Source organism: Pinus tabuliformis, chromosome 2_1 (genome assembly GCF_031772625.1).
Source record: "Pinus tabuliformis cultivar Carrire ecotype Pingquan chromosome 2_1, CPIR1, whole genome shotgun sequence".
Classification (NCBI taxonomy): Eukaryota; Viridiplantae; Streptophyta; class Pinopsida; order Pinales; family Pinaceae; genus Pinus; species Pinus tabuliformis.
The window spans coordinates 465,158,304-465,178,355 of record NC_142299.1 but is presented as its reverse complement, the minus strand read 5'-3'; positions in this window follow the sequence as shown (position 1 = coordinate 465,178,355).

Below are 20,052 nucleotides of genomic sequence, written 5' to 3'. Positions count from 1 at the left end.
TGGAAAAATGGGCATATTTGAGGCCCAAACTTGGCTTATGGGATTGTGTAGTTCCCATAGTCAATCAGTCACCCCTGTAAAGTAAAACTGCACAATCCCTCACATCTAGTGCCTGACTTGTTGCTTGAACTTGCCTTGAAGTTGTTTTGCTTGAAGCTGACATTTTCTTTCCATGAGTGTCCTCTCTGTCCCACAGGTACAATAGTTGTTGAGCATCTCTCTAGCAACCACAGTTAACATGGCATCTAAGAGAGTTGCATCAAAGGAAACCATCAAGAGAATTATTGGGGAGCTCTTGAGTAGACATCAATGTATTTTCCAGTGTATGCAGATGCTCAATTATTTATTGAGAAGGGAACAACACTGACATGGAAATAGATCAAAGGAACTTTTTAAAAAGACTTTGAGGTAGATCTGGAGGATTGAAAGGTCTATCTTAGAATATGGCAGCCATGGTTGTACAAGGTTGCATGCAAGTATCCCACCTTCCCATGTGCGGACATCATTAGCTGGAATGTCTCACATACAGATGAACAGACTATGACATTGAGTAGTGGAAGTGGGAAAAATCTTGCCACCTTCATGGCAGAATAATTTCATTAGATGTATCACTTACCCGAGTTGGTGAAGTGCATGGAATCACTCTTCTATGCCACCCATAACTATGTGAACACAAGGGACATTGTTAAGCATTGGGTGAAAGAGCCATCAAAGTTTGAGTAGACACCCGCCCATGTTTACAAGACAAAGTCCCTTAGAAGTTAGGAAGGTTTACCAGTTCTTGGTCATCTTTTCTTGTAGAATATATGGTCAAGAGAGCATGGAAACCTTCCCTGAAGGGTGGGCGGTCTTACTGGACCAGTTGGTGAATGATGGGAGGCCCTTCAACTAGTCGGATCTATTAGCTCAACAATTGAAGTCCCATGCAGCTAAGGCTCGAAATTTGCCCAAGAATGAGAAAGCAAGGTTTTACATGTCCGCACACTTATTGGATGCCATCTGTGCATAAAAATAGTTCCTTGGCATGAACTGGACATGAACACCACGAGAGGCTGCCGTGAAAATCTATTGCAAGTTTCTTTCTGACCGCACCTATCGAGGAGTAATGGCAAGGCTAACTGACCACTTTATCATCCCGCTATACAAGATTATATTTGAGAAAGATCCACCTTGCATGTCCCAAGAAGCAATGGAGGAAATAGTAGACATTGCAGATTGGTATGCCTCACCAGGTGGCACCTTCATCAGAGCGTTTGGTGGAGAGAAGCCTCTGCATGTCTTACCAAGGTATTCCACTGACAAATGATCATGCAAGAAGTATCATACCACCTTGCTACAGGGTTGTCAGCAGCACTACATAAGAAGAAGAAAGCATCATGGGCCACTCTTCCTTAGCGGATCAGATTATACAAGATTAAGAACTTGAAAGATGCAAATGCCAAGGCTAAGGACATGGTGAAATTCGAGTTCGGCACCAAGGAATTTAATTCATATGATCCTCACAGTATTTGCAAGGAACATTGTATGAGAGTTTACTTTCCATGGATCAATGGGGCATTTAATTGGCAAGAGGAGGACCCTTAGAGGTACTGTTACAATTCTTCTAGACTCAATTAGTCGGTAAGTATATCAAGAACTTGGAAGGATGGTCCATAAACAATAGTAGCTCTAGAAGAAACAATAACAACAACAAAAGATAGAAATACAGTGCAGTACAAGGGAAAGAGGAAGATTGTTGACAATCAAGAGGGAGAGAAAAGTTGCAAAATTAAGGCAGATCCTATTTTAGCGAAGGAAAATTTGGCAGTGGGAGCAAAGAGGGAGCAACAGATCAAAGAGAAGAGCAGAGGAAGAGAGAAAATAAGACGTTGCAGGAAGCATAACTAAATTTGCAGGAGACAAAGAAGAAGGTGCAAGAATAACAAGAGTTGATGAGGAGAGGAAAATAAGAGAAGCAAAAAGTAGGAAGAAGAACAAAAGCAAGGCACAATGATAGAGGAAATAGCACCAATACAGGTTGAAGATTTGGAACAACTAGCAGCAAAGGAGGAAGGTGAACAGATGTAGGATCATGAGCTTACTCAACAGATTAAGCAATTAATTGAAGTCAAAGACATGGAGTTAGAACAAGAGCCACATAATTAAGATGTTGACATGATGCTGAGAGAACCACAGGTCATCCCTCAATCTTGACCCCTCCAACATAGAGCCAGTCATGAGCGAGCAAGGAGATGTTGTTCTCCTTGATGATGATCCAACCATGGATGTGTAGAATCTATCATTCGATGAGTTTTAGAAGAGGATTGTGTAGGTGCAAGGGAAGCTATTTCTAGATGATCATGTATCACCTGCATTCATCAAGGAAAAGGTGATAGTGTCGGACATTAGGAAGCATCCAACTGCCATTACCGAAGCTAGCTTGGCCTATGCAGGAGTAACAAGATCAAATATTTAGTATCTGATGGCCAATAATGAACAACTGGGAAAGAACTTGCAAGCTACCAGGCAAAAGGTAGAACAACTTCGAGCAATAGCGCATAATGAAATTTCCGCACTAGGGGAGATGAGGACAACAATACTTGTGGAAGTATCATCACTTGGAGAAACCATGCAGAAGCTCTATGATGGATTTGTCACCGTGCATAAAGTAGTTGTCCATCTTGATGGCCTACAGTAGTGGAGCAAAGAGTTTGTTCAAACTCTCAAAAGCATACATGCTACCATCGCCCATGTACAAGAGTAGACAATGCGGTAAAAAGGGGCCCCACTTGACTTAATGAAGAAAATGAAGCCACAAGTAGAACTGGATAAAGTGAAGGTTCAAAAGTTGACCGAGAACAATGAGAAGCTTGCCTTATTCATCTGCAGCACATAGGCCTCATATGAGCAGTTGTACAGTAGTTTGGATGTATTAGTAAGAAAACACTAGATGCCATCAATCGGTTCCCTCGTCGATGTTAAACCAAAGAACCAATTTCAGCTGGAGATCGATGAGTACTTGGCGCAGTTGAGATGAAAAGCCACCAAGGGAGACTTAGAGTTGAATGCACACAACATACAAAAGTTCATCGATGGCCCTATCATGGTCAATACAATGCTACTCATGCTTCAGAACGAGTTGGATACAAGTTCCAAGATAGTGTACTCAGATGTCATGGAGGCTAGAGTCTGCTTCCAAAAAGACAACGTTAAGCAGTTCAGGGACACCATCACACTGTACCGAGCTTAGCACCAATATGTGGCCAAGAAATATCAAGTGGAGGTTACTGAGCTAGAGTTTCCCCAAACTTCGGAATCATAGTGTCATTTCTTTTTAGGTTGTCTCTACCCTATTTTGTCTTATATGGGTACATGTGGAAAATGTAATATTATTTGTAATTATGTTTTAAGTGAAATTCCAAGTGTTAATATTGGAATATAAAAAGTCACCATGGAATGTAATGTTTCATTTAGTGAAGAAGTTGAAGATTCATGAGGTTAGTCCAAAGGTCACAAAGGGGAGTTAAAGAATCACACCCTCTTGTTATAAATAGAACCTTATAACTCATGTAACCGACTTTTGGGAGCCAAGATTTTGGCTAGGCTTAGGCTTAGAAAAGGCTTGGGAGTACTATGAAGAGCCTTGGCTTCTCCATAGTGTAGAGTGAGTATACTTCTTTCCAGGTGCAGGTGTTCTCGACTTTAATGTTCCACTATTGGGGCTAGTGGTCATCAATGGTGTATGTATGGATGGAGCTTTCACTTATAATAATAAAATCAGAGCCAACACGCTTTCATGAATATGTTGTTAATATAGTAGGACTATTATTGTTGTATTGGAAATGTATGTTATTTAACTTACACATATGCTTATGAACTAATTTATTTGCATTTGTATGAATCATGTTGAATGCGTGTTGTTGGAATAACTCATCACTTAACTTGCCGACTATTCTACATTTTTTCTTGTGATGTCATTTTGCTCGTGTGTTCCTTTCAAGCTACATACTATTACAGGTTTCCAAGGGGCACACTTTCTTTTCCCCTCCATGTGTGTTAGAACCTTCATTCATCACACTTGACTCTCCGTAGGGTCACACACTTGCTCTCACCCAAAGTTATCATACTTTCCTCTGCGCATTTCCGTAGTTAAGGCATTACATTACAACCCATTATTGGGACTCCTACTCCAAACCATGTGAGTTCTAGTTTGGCCTTCATATCGGGGAGATCCCCTGAATGTTGGTGGGTCCAACACCGTCAACATTTCTGGCACTAGAACGAGGTATAGATGATAAACTAAGCCCTTCAAGTTTGTTTTGAATTTCTGCACACATTTCATGACTTCTTCCCAAATCATAACCCCGACATGTTTTTCTAACTTTGCACATTTTGATGTGTCAGCAAGCATTTTTAATGACTTGTCTATAATTAAGTTCAATGGAGAGGGTGGAATAACCTTGCTCAGGCACGTAGTTTATTTTCTTGGTTTCTGTGACACACATGACATCCAATATGAGGATATTTCCTATGGGTTGTTTTCTCTCATATTCGAAGAGCATGCAAAGCAATGGTGTCACACATTTCCCACGACCTCTATACACTCTTTCAAGCAGTTTTTTGGTGAATCATGTCGTGCTTTCATTCTTTATGATCGTAAAGCCCTTAATAGCAAAATTTTAAAATTATGAAAATTACCTGAGGAATCTCTTCAAGATTTTCATGATCATTTCATTCATTACTATTTTTAATTTCTTGAATATGAAATTGACTGAGAATTCTTGGATATTTCAAATCTTGTTCATGTTTTTGAAAATCCACATGAGTTAGAATCTTTCGAACCTCTCCCAACATACCTCGGAGTTAGAGCTCCTAAATCTGAGATGTACAAGGAGTTTGTCCCAAGTGACCCTCCATCCCCTTCTCATCAAACAACTCTAGATCCGCAGGTTGAAGTGGGAGAAGTTGGGAGTCCACTTGTTGATCTACTACCATCTCCTCCTACCCCACTTACTTAGAATTCCTACACAAATTTGGACTTTAACCCCGATGACTATGTTGAAATGCTATCTCCTCATCCTCCTTCCTTTGATCCATCTGATCCTCCGTGTTTTGGTGTGTTGTGTTCATCCGTCTCAGATCTCTCTTGTGATGTTCATGAGGATCAAGTTCTAGATGGAGTTTGTGTTAAACAACCAACCTGCGATATCATTTTTTATGAGTATGTGTGGGATTCTGGACAAGAACTCCTTCTGTCTGCACCTCTTCCACTTTATCTTGACATCTCCCATGATTCTATCATTGATGTTCCATTTTGTGAAAACTCATTTTCAGATGTTTCTACTTTTGATCATTCACAGAATACGTGGAATGCTAGTTTTTAATTCAAATACGAAGATGACAAATTTTTCTTACATGATCCTCTCAATCTCTCATCTCACCTTTCCGGAAACATAGAGGGTGAAATTTCTCATTTTCCATCATCCCCTCTTTATGATTTGTCAAATCATGATGATGCCTCTATTCGTCATCTTGAATTTTTTTTTTTATCGTGGTTATTGTGATCTTTTCATTCATTTGTTCGATCACAATTTTGATTAGTCCATAGTTGATATTTCTAAGCCATCGGTCTTTGATGATCCATCTTCTGATGAATTGGAACCTCCCCAAGTTGCCGAGCCACTTCAGCCCAAGTTCATGGTTATCTCAGGTTCTCGTAGTCTTGAGGTCAGTTCCATTTCGGATCACAAATATGTTGAATCTCTCAAGGCTCCTCATCACCCTGTTGTTCACATTGAAAATCAATCTATCTTAAAATTTCTGCATCCTCCATCTATATCACACGATCCTATCACTCAATCATTGAAGGAGTAATACGTAGCAAGCACTGTTGCAAAATGAAAAATTTATTCTTTCTTCATGTTTGCTCGTTTTTCAAGTTCAAAAATGTGTGCATTCTTGTCGTCGACTCGCAATGTGTTTGTACACCATGGTACATCCGCAGAGTGCCTTTCATGTGATTTTCATGTTTACTTTTCTGCAGATGCATTCAAGCTTCGAACGTTCTAGTTTTCATGTTTTATCTTTCTTGCTTGTTGGTTTGGTTTTATATATTTCTTAACATATATGTTCTCACCTACATGGGCCAACCAATGCGTCGATGGCTACATTGGAAGAATCACTTTACGTGAGTTGGCCTATGTTTTGCTTAGGTTAGGAGTAGGAGTAGTAGTTTTTCTTTTCTGGTTTGTTTCTTGATTTTATTTACTTTGTTTTTCTTTTCCCACTTATTTACTTTGTTTGTTTGCTTTTAAACTTGTAGGTTAGCTATAGCATGAAACTGTGTTTGGCTTCTTAGACAAGCAGGGTGAAGTTCGAGGGGAACTTGTACTGCTATCAAATTTTTATTATCTGTCTATTCCCTCTATTTATGTGAATCTTGCATTTCTTCTAGTTGATGCCACCCTAGTGGAAAATACGTTCCTTTCAGAGGGAGTCATGGTGAAATCACAATGCTTGCCCTCTTAACTAGTACCACCTACTCTAATCGGTTTCTATTTTCAGTTAACCCTTGCCAACTAAGTCAAGTAGAGTAATGAGAGGGGGGGAACCTTAACAAGTATGTAAGAGGTATATATAAATATCCTTCTCTGAATGAACAAACTATTTGTCTCTCAATAAGTGGGGATCCCTCTTTCGCGTCATGAAATAAATAAGTGCTATGAACAATTCTTTGAACATATGAAATCAAAAAATGAAATCAGTGAAAGAAGAGAAAGGCTTCCTGCGTAGAGAGGTGAAGCAAGTATCTCCGTTGGGGTACTATCCATGATCACTGGCAGTGGAGCAATGCTTGTGTTCTTGAAGTGAATCCGTCGGGGTATTGTCAAGGCCCGCTAGAAACGGAGAAACACCAGAGATGAAACTTAAACTTTGACAACCTATTTTACTTAGGAATCTATATACCCCTCATCCCCAATCAAAACAAATCAGTTTGACTTGGCTTGGTATGTGTGTTTTCAATTAAAAAAATGGCGGGGACTACATCTTTAACTCAAGCTAAGTGAAGAAGTTATCATAATTGAAGAACTGAACAATACTTCCCGAAGAGTTAGACTAGCTTTACACGAGACAAGGTCCATACAAAGAGTTGGAGTTCTACCATTGTGTCGCCAATGTTGTAGCGGTTACAACTACCCTCCAAAATTTTGTGTATGCTTCGATTTTGGAGCCTTCCTTCTTAACTATAGCAGCTCATCTTGCATTGATCCAAGTATTTGTGCTTTGATTGAGATTATCCTTTTAGTTTGGCTTGTGTTCACTTGCTTAGTTAATTTTCTAACTCACAAGTTGATCTCTTGACTTGGTCCCACAGTAGTTCTGGGCTTGCCCCCAGAAACTGTGCAATTCTTGAGGGGAACTAGCCTTGTTGTTGGTAATTGCATAGTCTTGACTTCCTGTGAGCCTTAAGCTTAGTAAATGAGCGGTTATAAGGGGGAAGCCCAACACTGAGCCCAGATATTATGAAACCCTCACTAAGCTCGGAAAGTGCACAGTGCACTAGCCGAAAAGTTGCCCAGCTCCCGGAACTGCATTATCTTTCTTGGTAGTGTGCATGGAAAGTTTCCCTCGAAAAAATAAAAAAGAAAAAAAGCATCCCTAAAAATAGGTATCTATTTTTAGTATCCTGAAGGAGGCACTTGCACTATTTTTAGAAACTTCTACCAAGTGTCACTTTTTCCTTGATTTTAGGCATGCACATCATAAACCCTAATTTGTCCAAATCTATTTAATTAATGATGCTAGAGCTCATTTGCACATTTGATCTTGAAGTCTAGCATTCTTGAGGAGATCAAGGAACCTTCAGTGTGATCGTCGTCGCTTTTACGGGTGAGTTTTGTTTTTGTCATCTTTTGATGCTTTTTCTGTTTCTTTTTGTTATTTGGCTTGTGTGAGTGTTGTTTCACTTTCTTCTCTACAAGGTTGCCTACATTTTAACTTGTAGAAGTGTTGTTTCAAGTTATATATTTCCTTTCCCAAGTGTGGCATCAACTGTCCAGTATTTGCACCAATGGTCGTCGTTGCGGCGACTCTCCTTACATCTTTTGTTTTCCTTCCATTTAATCAATTGTTGCACTTGTTTCACATGCATACATATACACTTAGTCCAATTTTCACTTAGCTTCACACTATCTCTCAGTTATTCTTGTTTTTCACACTTCCCTTGGGCAGATATGGGTTTCCCTTGTCTGGATCTCACTTTGCACAGCTGGCACTGTGCAATCTGGAGGCTCAAGCCACTAGCTTGGCCTCTAGAATTGTGCAAAGCATAACCTCAGATGGCTTCAATTGTGCATTGTGCAGTTCTAGGATCCAATCTCCCAACTTGGCCATTGTCTCTCCCAAGCCTTGACCCAGGCTGAACTGCACATTGTGCAGTTCCAGTCATCAAGCTTCCACCTTGGCTACTAGGATTTCATAGTGTGCAGTTCCCACAACCAGTTAGTCACCCCTGTCAAGTAAAAACTATGCAATCCCTCACATCTAGTGCCCAACTTGCTGCTTGAGCTTACCTTGAAGTTGTTTTTCTTTAAGCTGACATTTTATTTCAATAAGTGTCATCTTTGTCCCACAGGGACAATAGTTTTTTAGCATATCTCCAACAATAACACTTTACATGGCATCTAAGAGACTTGCATCAAAGGAAACCACTGAGAGCAGTACCAGGGAAGCAATTGAGATGACATCATTTGATTTGCCAATGTATGCAGATACTCAATTGTTTATTGAGAAGGGAACAACATTGACATGGCAACAGATCAAAGACACTTTTTCAAAAGACTTTGAGGAATATTTGGAGGATCGCAGGTTTGTCTTAGCTTCCGGCAGTCAGGGTTATACAAGGTTACATGCAGGTATCCCGCCTTCCCTTATGTGGACATCATCAGCTGGATTGTCTCACATACGGATGAACAAACTATAACATGGAGTAGTGCAGTGGGGAGAAACTTGCGCCTTCATGGTAGAAGACTTTCAGCAGATGTATCGCTTGCCTAAGTCGGTGAAGTGCATCGATTTACTCTTTTATGCCACCCATAGTTATGTGAACACAAGAGACATGGTCAAGTTATGGGTGAAAGATCCATCGAAGTTTCGGCAGACACCCACCCATGTTTACAAGACAAAGTCCCTCTGGAAGGCTTACCAGTTCTTGATCATATTTTCTTGTAGAATAAATGGTAAAGAGAGCACGAAAACCTTCCCTGAAGGGTGGGTGGTCTTACTAGACCAGTTGGTGAATGATGGGAGGCCCTTCAACTAGTAGGATATGTTGGATCAATAGTTGAAGTCCCATGTAACTAAGGCTTGGAATCTGCCCAAGAATGAGAAAACAAGGTTTTACAAGTTTGCATACTTACTGGATGCAATCTATGCACAACAATAGATTCCTGGCATGAACTGGACATGGACACCACGAGAGACTACTATGAACATATATTACAAGTTTATTTTTGATTCAGTTATCGAAGAGTAATGGAAAGGCCAACTGACCACTTTATCATCCCGCTATATAAGCTTATATTTTAGCAAGATCCACCTTGCATGTCCCTAGAAGAAATGGAGGCGATAGTAGACATTACAGATTGGTATGCCTCACCAAGTGGCACCTTCATCAGATTTTTCTATGGAGAGAAGCCTCTGTGTGTCTTACCAAGGTATGCCATTGACAAACTGATCATGCAAGAAGTATCATACCACCTCGCTACAGGGTTGTCAACAACAATGCATAAGAAGAATAAAGAACCATGGCCCACTCTTCCTTTGTGGATAAAATTATATGAGATTAAGAACTTGAAAGATGCAAATGTTGAGGCTAAGGACATAGTGAAATTCAAGTTTGGCACCGAGGACATTAATCTATATGATCCCCACAGTGTTTTCAAGGAACATTGTATGAGAGTTTACTTTCCGTGGATCAATGGGACATTTCATTGGCTAGAGGAGGACCCTTGGAGGTACTACTACAATGCCTCTAGACTCAATGAGTCGGTCAGTATAACAAGAAATTGGAAGGCTGCTCCACAAACTGCAACAACTCCAGAAGTAACAAAAACAATAGCAAAGGTAGCAATCCAGTGCAGTACAAGGGAAAGAGGAAGATTGTTATCAATCAAGAGGGAGAGAAAAGTTGCAAAATGAAGGTAGATCCTATTTTAGCGAAGGAAACTTTGGTAGCAAAAGCAAAGAGGGAGAAATGGATCAAGAGAGTAGAGTGGAGGAAGAGAGAAAATCAAAGGTTGCAAAAAGCAGAACTAAAGTTGCAGGAGATAGAGAAGAAGATGAAGGAAAAACATGAGTTGAGGAGGAGAGAACGAGAAGAGAAGCAGAATTAGGAAGAAGAACAAAGGCAAGGCATGATGATAGAGGAAACAACTCCAATACAAGTTGAATGGTTGGAACAACCAACAATAGAGGAGGAAGGTGGACAAATTGAGGATTGAGAGCTTGCTCAACAGATTGAGTAATCAGATTGAAGTGATAGACATGGAGTTGGAATAGGAGACACAAAATGAAGATGTTGACATGATGTCGAGAGAACCACAGGTCATCCCGTAGTCTCCACCACCTCCAATAGCAGAGCCAATCCCAAGCTAGAAAGGAGATGTTTTTCTCCTTTATGATGATCTGATCATGTATGTGTACAATTTATCATTCGATGAGTTCCGGAAGAGAACTGTGTAGGCGTGAAGGAAGCACTTTCTGGATGATCATGCATCACCCACATTCATCAAGGAAAGGGCCATCTTAGCTTATGCAGGAGCAACAATATCAAATGTTCAGTATCTGATGGCCGAGAATGAACAACCAGCAAATAACTTACAGGGTTCCAAGAAAGGGGCAGAACAACTCTAAGCAACAACGCAGAATGAAGTTCCCGCACTGGGGGAGATGAGGACAATGATACTTGTTGAAGTATCATCACTTGGAGAAACCATGTGGAAGCTTAATGACGAATTTGTCACCATGCATAATGCAGTTGTCCTTCTGCATGGCCTATAGCAAAGGAGCAAAGAGTTTGTTCAAAATCTCAAAAACATACATGCTACCATCACCCATGTACAAGAGTAGACAATGCGGTACAAAGGGACCCCACTTGACTTAGTGAAGAATAAGAAGCCACAGGCAGAGCTAGAGAAAGAAAGGTTCGAATGTTGATCTAGAACAACGAGCAATTCACCTCATTCATCGGCAGCACACATGCCTCATATGTGTAGTTGTACAATAGTTTTGATGTATTGGTAAGAAAACACTAGATCCCATCAATCGGTTCCCTCACCGATGCTAAACCCAAGAACTAGGTCTAGCTGGAGATCAATGATTACTTGGCGTAGCTAAGACGAGAAGCCACCAAGGAAGACTTAGAGATGAATGCACACAACATGCAGAAGTTCATCAATGGCCCTTCCAAGGTCAATAAAATGTTTCTAATGTTTCAGAATGAGTTGGATATAGGTTCCAAGATAGTGTACTGGGATGCCATGGAGGCTAGAGTCCGCTTCCAGAAAGACACCATTAAGAATTTCGGGGACCCCATCACACAATAGCGAGCTTGGTCCAATATGTGGCCGAGAAACCGAAAGTGAAGGTTGTCAAGCTGGACTTTCCCCAAACTTTGGAATCATAGTGTTGTGTCTTGTAGGTTGTCTCTACCCTATTTTGTCTTATATGGGTACATGTGGTAAATGTAATATTATTTGTAATTATGTTGTAAGTGAAATTCCAAGTGTCAATATTGGAATATGAAAAGTCACCATGCAATGTAATGTTTCATTTAGTGAAGAAGTTGAAGAGTCATGAGGATAGTCGAAAGGTCACAAAGGGGAGTTGAAGAATCACACCCTCTTGTTATAAATAGAATGTCATAACTCATGTAACGATATTTTGGGAGCCAAGAATTTGGCTAGGCTTAGGCTTAGAAAAGGCTTGGGAGTATCGTGAAGAGACTTGGCTTCTCCCCAACATAGAGTGAGTATACTTCTTTGGAGGAGCAGGTGTTATTGACTGTAATATTCCACTATTGGGGCTAGTGGTTGTCAATGGTGTATGTATGGATGGAAGTTTCACTTATAATAATAAAATCAGAGCCAACCCGCTTTCATGCATATGCTGTTAATATAGTAGGACTATTATTTTTGTATTGGAAATGTATGTTATTTAACTTACGCATATGCTTATGAACTACTTTGTTTGCATTTTTATGAATCTTGTTGAATGTGTGTTGGATTAACTCATCACTTAACTTGCATACTATTTTAGATTTTATCTTGTGATGTCATTTCACTTGTGTTTTCATTTCAAGCTACATACAATTACAAGATTCCAAAGGGCGCACTTTCTTTTCCCCTCTATGTGTTAGAACCTTCATGCATCGCACTTGACTCTCCACAGGGTCACACACTTTCTCTCACCCAAAGTTATCATACTTTCCTCTCCGCGTTTCCGCGATCAATTCATTACATTACCACCCACTGTTGGGACTCCTACTCCAAATGGTGTGAGGTCTAGTTGGGACTTCATATCGGGGAGATCCCCTTAATGTTGGCGGGTCCAACACCATCAACATATGAACATGTGAATGTGTTTTTGTCCTAGTCTTCAAGTGCAATTTGTATTTGGTTGCAACCACTAAAATCATCAAGAAAAATACAATACCTTTTACCTAATAACATGTTCAAGACTTGGTCAATAAATGGGAGAGGTAAGTAATATTTGAAAGTGGCTCTATTAAGTTCTCAAAAATCAACGAAAATTCACGACTTACTATCCAAAGGGTAACACTCTATAAGAAAATTACCTTACATGAACATGTGAATGTGGTTTTTTCCTAGTCTTCAAGTGCAATTTGTATTTGGTTGCAACCACTAAACCATCAAGAAAAAAAATATTTTTTACCTAATAATGTGTTCAAGAGTTGGTCAATGAATGGGAGAGGTAAGTAGTCATTCAAAGTGGCTTTATTAGGTTCTAAATAATCAATGAAAATTCACCACTTACTATTGTTTTTTTGGCACTATCACAAGGGGTGAAACCCATTGACTATCTGGTACTGGATAAATGAAAATAACATCTAGTAACCTTTTCACTTTGAAAATCTCAAATCTCCTTTTGAACTATATTCATGCCCCTTTGGAGTTCTCTAATAGGATGGAATTTTCCTAAATATAAATGTGGTGTGTGAAAGTATCCAAATGAATGCCTCCCATGTCATGATAACTCCCAACAAATGCATTAGCATCTATCTGTGGCATCTTACGGACCCACTCCAATTGAAGGTTGTCCAATGTAAAATTAATATTTGAAAATTTACCTAGCCTAATTTCAATAGGGGGTAACATAAGATATTGATGGGTTTATAGCCAATGCAAAAGGATTCAATGATGACATGGTACTTAGATCACAATTTTCTTGAAGAATTGTACCCAAGGTATGATCAAATGGATAAGAAATTGACCCATAATAATTTGAATTTTTGAGGAAATTATGAATATAATTTTCTTCAATATTCCCTTTAAAATGCATGGCCTAGTCTATTGTGAAAAACTAGTTGCAAGTTTCCCTCGCCTTAATTAGCATCATCAAGCCATAAATCATTTTACAACTTATTGAAATATTTTGTAGGTGGATGCGAAGTTACCTTTTCTAATTGAATCATCGCGTGAAATAAGCATGTTTTCATACCGATAACCAATAAATTCATCTGTATATCTATCCATGGCGTTCCAAAGATTAAGGGATGCCTTCCCAAAGATAATTTAAGTTGTAAGACCATAAAACCCATGGGGTATTCCCAAGATTCTAAGGGAAGAATGACATTGTCCCACACACCTTTTGGTTTAATCTTATATTGGTTTGCTAATTCAAGAATTGTAGGTGTAGGATGGATATTGGTTAATTATAATTGTTAGTTTACTTAGTCATCATATTTATTTATGCCCCTAGATATATTATAGTATTTGGAACAAGGATTTTTTTTAATCTTTTTTTGGTTTAACCCACGGGGATTTGAACCTTGATTCTTATGGTTTACATAATACTTCATAACACAATAACTGCCAATTGAGCTACCCCCATGGGTAGAACAAGGATGTTATTGATATATTGAAACAATCAAATTTCCAATATCAACATATTTTTTTATGGAGATCTATCCTAACATTAAATCTATTGATTTTCTGATGAGTTAAATAATATTGGGTTCAATTTTCTTTCTTCCTAGTTTCTTCAATGAAAGTTCCTTGATTGTTTTGGCATAGATGGGTGTTTCTTTTATTGTTCGTAGTAGAAGGAATTTGATGCAAACATTCTTTAGTTTAATTATTGGATCAAACTCAGAGTGAAAAATATGTTTTTTCCAACTTCTCCATATAGGAAGGTGAATTGGATGATTTGAGGTGGCTCTCAAACTAGAGAATTTTTCCTTATCGAGGTGTTATTATTCAATAGATTGGGAGTCTCATCCTACAAATCTTCTTCAATGATTAGAGGAGAGTCTTTCTTCTTATCAAGCACCTTTCCTTATCTTAATTGAATAACTTGTAGTCCTACTGGGGTGACCAGATAGGTGGGAAAGGGACATAACTCAACATTAAGAACAATTTGAGATACCTTATTGTTTGTGTTAGGGATGATTTGAGTAGCTGGTTGAGTGAGTCTCATAGGTTGAGAGGGTGGAAGTTGTAATTATTGAGGCAGTGTAACTTGTTGTGGTTGTGTAATGAATTATTGTTGAAATTATGAAGGGTATGATTATAGTGGATATTGTTGAGGTAGTGGTTACACTAGAGAATAATAAGTAGGCATGTTCCCATAGTTAGGACCTCAAAATCCTTGTTTATAAGGGTAGTTTGGGAGTTGTTGTTGAGGCCATGCTTGCCAAGGCATAATGGAACTCTGAAATTAAGGTGGAGATTGTTGACCAGAATAATATGAAGCAAACTGATGTGCACATTCTGAAGGTATAACTAGTGCACAAGTTTTCCATGGTTTCTTCCGGGTTAAAGCATGAAAATTTTCTCTATAGCCTCATTTCCCCCTTGAAACACTACCTTGAGTCCACATAAAGAAGGAAAATGCTTCGTTCAATCCTCCCCTACACGAATGGCATGTATTTCAATGTTATTCATAAGGCATTCTTTGAGTGGATGTTTCTTTTTACACCTAGGACATAAAATCAAGAGAGTTGTGTTATCTTCCTCATGATTATTTTTAAATTATAGAGTGTCTAACTGCATACTACGAGTACCAATAATGTCAGTCCTGAAATTTTCTGATAGATTCACTAATTTAGCCCTAGTTACTCCACTAGTTGCAGATTTTGTAACTTTAGAAAAAGTGTCACTAGACACCTTACCAAATGTAGCTTGACTTGGAGAACACCTCCTACATAATTATTTAATTTGATCAAAGGTTAGTTGAGAAACCTCTCCAACTCCCATTTAATTAAGAAAATTTATAAATTCATCCAAAATTCCTCTAAAAAATATGGTCCTTATCGTAACTTCATCTAATATATTTTGTATGGATCATGAGAGATTATATAAAATCCTTTCAGAATAACCTTCTAAGCGTTGTTCTTATTTTAGAGTCATTTTAAAAATTTATCCTCTCAAATTTCTAGCTTTGCAATATTCTTGATATTTTTTAAGGAAAATCTTATGCATTTGTTCAAATTGTGTTTCCTCCTAATACCTTAAACTAGCATGAGGCTAAGTATTTAAGAGTAGCAGGAAACAATTTAAGTTTTTGTGCATCATTTGATTAATCAACTATGACATAGAATGCCAAAATGAAAAAGAAACGTGTGAGGATCTTCTATTACCATACCATGAAAATGAAGCAAAACTAATAAATAAATGTTCTCCATATATACAATTGTAGTGGGATCCACAATTGGGAAGACAATTGTTACATCCTCTTCTTCATTTCCTTGTGTCCCAAAATGTGCCTTTCCTTTACCTTCTGCTATATTTATATGCCCAAACAAGCTAAACTCAAATTCTTAATAGGGAGATTCATATTGCACAATTGGATTGAACTCCCATTCAATTTTTTATTGTTTGCTTGTTTGACTTGTTACTATTTCATAATTTCTAGGAGCTATTGAAGTGGATTTAGGCTTCAAGATTTTTATTGTTGTAATTTTTTCTCTTCTTGGACAATTCACTATATGCCTTGTGTTTGGTCATAATACTAGAGCCTATCTTTCTCTTGTAGATTTTCCTACCAACAATTTAGTACATAAAGAGGTACTAGATTGTTCTATTTGTTCCTTTCCTAAGGAATCTTCCTTTATTATCCCTTTCCCTATTCATATAGTATTAACATTCTTTCACTATTTCATGGTATCTAGAATGCATACAAGAACATTATGAAATTAAACTTGCTTAGACAAATGAATCATAAGTATCCTAATTACTTTTAGCATATCCTTGGCAAAAATGCCAAAAATGTCAATCAGTTTAAATGATTAAACCATGTTACACTCTATCATCAATGCAGGGACGTAAACTTAGAAACACCAACATTGCATGTGAAAAATCAATATATAAATGATTTATGTGCTATGGAACAATTTTTAAAATGTAATTATCTAAGACATGCACTTGCAATAAAATCCAACCAAACATAGATTAAAACATTGCAAAGGTTTATTTGAACATTGGGCTTATGTTTATGAGATCACTTTATAATGACTAATCACGACCCTTTTCTCAACTCATAAGAATCAAACAGTTCTATGATATATAGAGAAGTGCTTGCATTCTTCAACCTTCAATGTCTAACCTCCATGGGGAAACCATACTTTACAATTGAATGCATGTAAATAATTCAAGAACTTCAATGACAAGAATTGGAATATTATACTATGAAGCAAAACAAAGATATAAATCTATCTAATCTAACTAAGAAAGAAAATATTTTCTATGCAAACCAGATAGGGGCCCCTACCTAATTTACTTGCACTAAAAATAAAACTATATCACAAGTACTCTATTACACATGACATATCATAACAACATCACTTATATTAATAGGTTTATTCACAAGTTCACTTTACAATCATGAGTCAATCCTATTTAGAATTAGCATGGATCTCACATATGTTTTGTTATTGACCTACACCATGCACCAACATTCAACAATTGCATCTCTCATATTCATACTAATTGACCAAATATAGAACAAAATAACTAACTATTGAATCAACCAATCTCTGTCTTTCTGAATTTTTGACTCCTCTATATTATAAAAGGTATATATAGATTAGGGGAGGGTGTGTTGTACCATGATCGACTCCCTAATTTTTAGAACATAGAGACTTATATAACTGTGTATGCCAAATATATATTATGGCACAATGTCATAACAAATACATTCCTTTACTGACATGGATAGCCAAACATTGTTTGGCATGAGATCATGAGAATAACCTTGTCGCTTGCCAACAACTTCAAATTCATTCAACTACTTAATTATTTTTGTGTTGTATGCTTGTTTTAACTTTAATATGACTAAAGTGTTGACCATGAGCTTGCACCTTCCTCATTTAACTCGGGGGTGTGCTAACCAACATCGAACCATCTCAGGCCACCTAAAAAAAAATCCATGTGGCAAATTTATCCCTAAATGTGTGGAAATATTCCAACCAATGATCCGGGTTACTAGATTTGTACTAAAGTTACATGATTTGGCACCCACATTAGTAAAAGCAAATTCTAACTCTAATAATTCATAAAAAATAAGTCAAAATATATAAATTTGACGAATTAAATCTCATGAGAATTTTGTGACTATTTCCATTGTAAACATGAGTGATTAAGATGAAAAGGGATAATAATAAGGTTGTAAGAGGGAGCGGAAAGGGGGGGAATTGACACTTTTTACTGTGAAAAACACCTTAAAGTGAATTCCCAACAAAGTTCAAATAATTTTATCATCTAAAAAGGCCTACCAAGATTCAATGATAGCAAGGAAATGAGGATGATCAAGAGATTTGAAAATATGGTCAAGCTTCGTTGGGAGTGTTGAAAAATGTAACTAGTATTGGTCTTCATAATTGTTGTCTAGATCATGACATTATGTAATTCTGATGTATTTGTCAAAAGAAAAGAAAATAAATATTATTGCAAAAGAAAAATTATTTTATAAGCATGGATTTCATTCTCTTTTAATTATATTTCTAGGTTTAAGCACCCATTGAGTGCTTCTAGGGTTGATTCACGAGTCGTTGTCATTGTAATTATGTCCTAAACCCTTCCTGGGCTTTTCGTATCAAAGAAATAAAGTTATGTTTATGTAATTTGGTCATGTAAACCTCCTCCACCAAGTTTGCCTCAAGGACTATCAAGTCAGCCTCATTAGGGAGCCTCAACCACTATATATAGTAGTGTATTTGACCTATTGTGGCACATTCAAGCAAGGAAGTTCAATATGAAATTGTAAGGAGTGTGAAGGCAAGGAAAAGGAAGATAAGATACTTGTAGAAGGAAACAAAACCCTAGCAAAGAAAGGAAGGTTGATTTTCTCTTGTTTTGTCTCACACGTGCGAGAATTATAAGTTGCAGAAGGGCCAAGAGTTGCATGTTTGCAGTAGAGGACGAAATTTTGATGCGAGAGGGTGAAATCTGAAGTTTGAATAAACTTGAAGAAGGTTTACTTGTGTTGACTTTTGGAGAACTTGACTAGCTTTCTTGGAAGGTTGACTTGGTGGATTGGAGGAGGTATTTTTCTTGGTCAAAGGGTATTGGTTGTATCATTTGATTTGGTTCTTGAAGAAGAGAAGATTTTTTTGGGGTTTTCCCGTAGAAGAGGGGTTTTTCCATGGCTGAGAGCGTACATCATGTCTCCTTGTTGTTTTAATATTCATGCATTTATGTTTTGATAGTTGCTTGATGATAAGAAGATAAAATAATACTTCAAAGAAGATAATAAGAATGCTAATAAATCACAAATAATTATCAAGATAAGAAAATATTTCCGCCTTTCTGATTTCCTAACATGGTATTAGAGCTAAGGTGAAGCAGAAGAGGAAAAAGGAAGCTTGAAGATCAATAGCTCTCACCATCTTAAAGAAGGATTCAAGAGAAGTTTTCAAGGTAGGTAATAAGGAGAAGTGAAATCTTATCTATTGAACCTTTGAAGATTCATTGAAGGACTCCATTTGCTAGTAGGAAGGAATTTTTAAGAGATCTTATAGAAATATTGATCCATGAAGCTTGAAGAGATTGTATTTTGGCTACAGGTTTCGAGACTCGATCAAAGAGTAACTGGATCACAATTCTTTTGAAGTAGTTGAGAAAATATTTTGAGGAAGGAAGCAAAGGGCTCTATGGTTCTGTGTGAGTTTACGATCAAGGAATAATTATCTCTACAAGGATATCTCTGTGGTGAGATGACCAAGTTATTTAAGGTATTGCCTATGGAGATGTTTTATGTAGACTAGAATATTTGAGAAAGCGTGTAATATTGCAAGTTGAGTGAGAAGAATTTGGGTTGTGAAGCTATGTTGTTGTGTAAGAATGTTGCCATGTTAGTACAAACCAAAGTTGAAAATTATAAAATTGTGTATGTTGTGAAAATTTCTACTAAGCTTCCCAAATTGAGATACTTATCAATTTAGATGCCTGTTGTTGTAATTGATTCATATGTGAAAGAAGTATTGAGTTAAAAGTATGGGAATGCTATAAAGTAAGGACCTAATATTTATGTGTGTGAGGAGTTGAGTAACCAATATTGAGAGAAACATGAAAGAGGAGCCATGTGGGTCTAAGTTGAATTGCTCGATGGGTTGTGTTGTGGTGTTAAGTGTAGTGAAAAGGAACTATATGCTATGAGTTTAGTTTGGAACTATTCAAATGGAAGGTGTTGCAAAGTAGAGGAGGAGTTGGAGTCGTGTAATAAGAGATGTAGATATTATATGTAATCATTATTTCATACTATCTAAATGAGGTGTTGTTATGGGGTTGAATGATGCTGCAAATAATCAAGAAGTTGTGCATTTGAATGTGGTAG